We start from the raw sequence: 6,000 nt of genomic DNA, 5'->3' as shown, positions 1-6,000 counted from the left end.
AATTATTTTAAAAATGTTAGTGCTTGGTGTTGCAAGTGACGTTGTTTTGATGGAAAGACTTTATCAGACACAGAGGTTTTAAAGCCTTTCTTAAAGAAGGTCATTTTCAATTCACCTAATGTCCTCTCAAAGTTCATTCCACACCAAAGACCTTTTGTCCCCAGCCTTTACATGTGCTTCTGCATCAGGTTTTTGATGAAGAGAAGAAAAAGACATTATAATTCTGAATCTCTATAAAGTAAAAAATGGTTTAGCTAAGAACTAAACATTGCAATTTTTATAGGTCAGAAAACTGGTTTTGTTAACCAGTAGAATTTCATTTGCATTTTTAAATAAAGGTTTTATGTAAACCAAGTTTTATATAACCTGTTTTGGCCTAAATAGGACTCATAGTGATTGCATCCTGAATAGTTAGGCATATTGGATCCTTCTTTTATATCTGGTGTTTTTGAAATGTGTGAGTTATATATAGCAAGCAACCAAATTACGTCTGTCTTAATTCTGATCTTTAATGCTGCTGTCCTGAATACACAGAGGTGGTGGATACCCTGAATGAGGAAGCTTTTCCTTTAGTAGCAGTTCCACTGCTTGGACCTTTCCCAAAATTGGTACTTTAAAATTCTACCATAGGGCTGCCCAGCTGGGCAAAGTCTGTGAAATTTGATGCATGGCATAGGGTGGTGGTTAGGTTGTGCTTGTTTGTCTGGGGTGTTTTTGCACTGCCAAGGAGAATGATTGATTTTCCACGGGGTGGCTGCAGCAGAGCCAGTTTTCTTCTGCTCAGTCTGTTTTATGGAGGTCACTGAAAGCACCTGATGTCTGATATAAACAGGGAAGGAGAAAAACATTTCTCCTCTGGAAGAGGATCCAAGTCCAAATACCACCTTCTTTATAGTGTGAACAGGAACCAAAGGAATCCTGAATCACTCGTCTCCTGATGCCACCAATATCTCCTTTCTATGACGTGAATTAAGAAGTCAGTGTATTTAGCAACTGAACTTAATAGAATGAGTTTCCTTTTGCTCCCAGGAAGGGAGCACAAGTCAGCAATCCCTAAAAACAATGGCCACAAAGAAAATCACTCATCCCCAGAGATTCTCCTGAAAAATCAGTACCCTCACACGATATACAAAGACAAGGTAGCAGATAGTGTGTGGAAATGCATCATTTCCTCACATAGTGCTCTGCTGGTGGTCTTCTTCTCCCTTCCTTGCTTCTCAGAACAGACCACTCTGTGTTCTGCCAGATAAAACTGCCCCACACAGCCTCCAGCTGTAGCCCTCTGATTCTTCAGGGTCAGAACGCCCAGAGAAACTGGTCTCATGGCAGTCTTCTTCATGAAGGTTCTAATTTTTAGAACTCACGGGAAAATAGTAAAACAAAACAATAAAAACAAACCTAATTAATTCTTAGAAAATAATTAACTTTCTGTAGAATAATAATGCTGCATTTCAGAAGGTCAGCAGTTAAAGGATGAGCACTTTGGCTTCAGTCCACCAAACAAAACATACTCCCTTTTGAGGCCACAGAGTATGGAGTCAGATTTAGTGATTTTTCCAGCACAGTTCACTTTGCTGTAAAGTGCAGTTTTGTTGGGTTTCTAAGTACAGAACATTATAGGGTCAAGCACAAGAACATTTTTGTGCATGCCAAGGCACTTGGTAATGTCAACATTTGCTAAGACCATCTTTCAGCATCCTCATTTGGTGTGCCAAGGCATGTGAGTGGATGCTCAAGCTGTAGTTGGGAATGTGTAGCTTATATGCATGCAACAGAATCTTTGAGTTTCAAACAAAAACTAAAGATGTATCTCTGCACTGGAATTTTGTGAAGGGTTACTATTTATACATATTTTTCTGTTTAGAGATTTTTTATCTCTTACAGCACAAATACACCTAGCATTACTGTACCTGTATTAAGGAAACTGTACTGCGCAAATATTACAGACATACTAACTTCTATTATTTCTGCCTTTTAATTTTGGTTTCTCTTTAGCTTTTCTTCTCACTTTTAGGGAAAAAAAACCCTATGAACTGTTATTTAGGGCTTTTTATACAATGTCTTCTCTTGTTCTATTTTAAACATATTGGCAATCACAACAACAATCATTCACTGAATCTGTTCCTGGCATTTTACAACCAACAGCCAAGCTGTTGACAGAGTACCGAGAGGGTTTTTTTTTAATTGGGGACACTGGGAATTCCTTAAAAAATGAAGCTTTATCCATCCAGTTCAATTACTTGGGGATTTTTTTCTCAACCTGGTTAAATGTTAGAATACCATTTCCAAGAAGAGCTACTTGTGTCCCAAAAGGAGGCTGTTTCCTGGTGTTAAGCACCGTAATAGCAAAACCTACGGTTATTCATTTGAATCTTAGTTAAACTGAGGTTTATATCTTCTTGTTCTTGATCAGATTATTAACCCCACCCTCACCTCGACTCAATCCCATTTATTTCAAAGTCTTTATCTTCACAGAAAGGCAAAACTTATGAAGTACAAGTGATCTGAAAGCTGGTGATTTAGCAGTAAGGTTATTAGCATACCTAGCATTGACAGTTCTGCTTTCTGCATTATTTTGGATTTTTATTATTTTCTTTCTTTCATTCCAGTTTAGCTCTTTAATCATTCTTCAACCATGGAACATTTTCTTCTCGTAAGATTTGCTTGATAGAGTAGCTTTGGAAGAAAATTTTTTATTAGCATTTCACAGCAATTTTGTTTTATCTTTAGTTTATGGTTCAGTCTAAATTAATCCTTGGTTAAGGCACTGCATGGTTCCATGGGGCATTTGACATGCCTAACATATTAATGGTTCAAAATCACCTGTCATTTCCTTTCTCTCTCCCTTGGTTTATCTCTCTGTGTCACATTTTAAGTAAAAAAGGCTCTTTTGGGATGAAACCTATGCCTTTGCTAAGAAGAGGGTCCCAGGCATCAGAAGCATTTACAGATGTTACACGACATTCCAGGAAGTTCTGTGTCGGGAACATTTTGAAATTAATAGGTTAGATTTCGTTACTGTTTGATGGATATTCTTCTGGTTTTCCAGCAAGCTATTTAGTACAACAATTTAATATGGAACATTTTTATTCAGCAGGACTTATCACCAAAAATATGGTTCAAATATTTTAAATTTCAAACTGCATAGTAGGCATTTAAAAAGAAAATCATTCAGCAATGACTAGATTCTAGACTTATCTCCATGATGAAGATTATTTTAGAGGTGGAAAATACAAATTACTTACTTAGATTTTCATATCACCTGTTTTCTTTCCATTTTAAGAGGAGGGGGTGAAAAAATGGAGTTGCATTTTCTTCCCTGTTCCAAACAGGCAAATTTCTTGAAACTCCGATATGTTGTTGAATTTTCCATTTCACCATTCCTAAGGAGAGAATGTGTTCTCTGAAACTACACTGGTCTTGGTTTAATTTCCATCCACTGGGTGAGTGGGTTATATTTCACCTTCTGGAGTGATGATGCCAGCACTTACAGCACAGGTCCATCCAGTTCTGTCAGGACTCTGGTTGTAGCCAACAGTGAAACACAATGAAAACACAGTGTTACTTTCCAGCGACCCTCGAGCCTCTGTGTATTTGCTACTGAGAGACAAAACCACCTGAACAGATGGTAGATTTGTGTAGGGTTTACCATTAATTTCTCCAGTCATTATTTAAACCCATTAAGCACACATTTATTTAAATATGCATAATATATAACACACACAGACAACAGACTGATTTGAAAATTTGAGTCAAGGCATTTCACAGATGCTGTGCATCACTTTTACTTCAATTTTCATGTGCTCCATAAAATGAAGAATCAAAGCCTAAAGGTTTACTTAGTACCACTCTGAATTCCTTAAAAGCCAGATATCAAATTGAGTTTTCCATAATCATATTCAAAAATACAAATTTATCAAATTTTAATTTACATTTTTAAAAAAACTATTTGAAGATAACTTTTTAAATATTCTAATATTATGGTAATCAACAGACATACTGAGAGGCTACACAGCATAACCAGACAGTTGTTATTTTGTAATAGCACTCTAAAACTTCTTTCAGCTATTAAAAGTTACCCCATGTTGAGCACAGAAGCACTTTTGCTCTAGACAGCATTGTAGTACTGATGGGCAAGATCTTCACATCTGAAGGAATATGAATGATGCCTGTGGATATTTTCATGTCATATTACAGATTTCTTCTTGTGGAAAGTTCTAGCTACAAACTTGCAATAAAAATGTGGCAGTAAAATCTGATAAATGAATGCACAGGGTACTTCACCAATAAGTAGGTTCCATCCCTAAGGGTGAAAGCCATGTCGGAGGGCAACTTCACTATAAATGAGAGGGCAGGAGAAGGGAAAAGCATTGAAGCTGATCTTACCTTGGAGCTACACTGAGACTGGATCAATAGCTGTCATTAGTAGAGGTCCCTTAGAGGAAGCTGGCTGCCACAATGCTGACATTTAACCTGTGTCATGTGGCACCATGTGGTCATGTAGAGAACTTCAAGTTTAGGACCAGAAGACAGAAAAGGAAAGGAGATTCTTAAGCTGAACAGCAACTCTTTCCTGGAATTTGAGTAGCTGTTGCATTTCAAGCAAAAGTAACCTCTTTTTAGGAGAGATCAGTAAAGTTACAGCTAGTTTTAATAGTACACATTTCACCTGGTTATGTGTACTTGGAATCACTGGAACAGAGAAAGCAGGGCACGTCTGCACAAACCTCATTATCAGTTGAAGGCATGCCATATTCATTTGATTAATCTCAATTTGCCATTGAATCTCATTTCATTCCAAATGTGTTGTCATTTCAACTAATTTAACTAAAATCTCCCCCGAATAATGATCTTGCCAAGCTTGGTAAACACACTTTTGTGTTGTTTATATTGCCTGCCTCAACTGACAGCCCTCTCTATGATAGTCTGTATTTCTAATATTGTAGCACAATCACAAAACACTGGAAATAGAGACAGCATACACATGTCCACAGAATTAAAATGAGTTCCAAAAAATTTTCAAGAACTTATATCTGCATATAGATACAAAATGCTTTTGTCTCCAAAGGCACTGAAGTAAAACCAGACTGCTACTGAATGCTGGCTGACTTCACATATGGCAGCACTGTCTAGAAAACCCCCTGAAGGAATAGATTTCTCATTGTTTCATCATTGCATTTTATTATGATGATTGCACAATCCCCTAACTCCAAGAAAGCTATAGTCTGAAAAGACAAAATGGGAAGAATGGAATGAGCCACAAAAGAAAAGTGACAGATCCAGAAATCAGATGGCACAGGATCTGCCAAATGCTATTCTAATGCCACAGTCACCAGTACTCAGACAACACACATAAGCAGTGGACTAACACACATTGCTGCTAATTCTTGTTTAAGGATCATCTTCTCCCATCCAAGCAGCTACATTTAAGAATGTCATTCTTGAAAGTGCACAAATACTGAAGATGATAATTCTCCCGGTAACTTCATCCCTTTTTTACTAACAGAATGACAAACACAAAAATTCTTGACTTCCAAATTTCCTCTCAGAATTTTTTAGACAGTAGTCTTTGCTATATGAGGCATAACAGAAAGTGTTTTCTGTGACCAAAACAATTATAAAAGCAAACTCTCACTGAAGTCTACAGAGGAAACAGAAGACAGAGTAATTTCAAGTAAATTACAGATCTGTGGTATTTTCAAATAGGAATGAACTAAAAAGACTTGAGATGCATCTTGCAATTTATTTCTGTGCAAAAAGTAGCCAAGATATCTTTGTTTTGAGGAAATGAATATAAATTTCCTCAAAAACACCACAAAGGTTCATAATCTTCTAAAATTATCTTCATACCATGCTGTGCTCGATGAAGATAGGATAATAAGGACTCCTACATCTGTCTTCATAGTTAGGATCCTTTTCACCTTCTCCTTGGTTTATATTCTCCTTGCAATCATTGTAAACCCCACCTTCAGCTTTCAAATCCATTCTCCTCAGTGCCTT

The sequence above is a fragment of the Catharus ustulatus genome, chromosome 5 (genome assembly GCF_009819885.2).
Source record: "Catharus ustulatus isolate bCatUst1 chromosome 5, bCatUst1.pri.v2, whole genome shotgun sequence".
NCBI classification, from domain to species: Eukaryota; Metazoa; Chordata; class Aves; order Passeriformes; family Turdidae; genus Catharus; species Catharus ustulatus.
The sequence above is the reverse complement of the archived record's forward strand: the minus strand, read 5'-3'. Positions refer to the sequence as shown.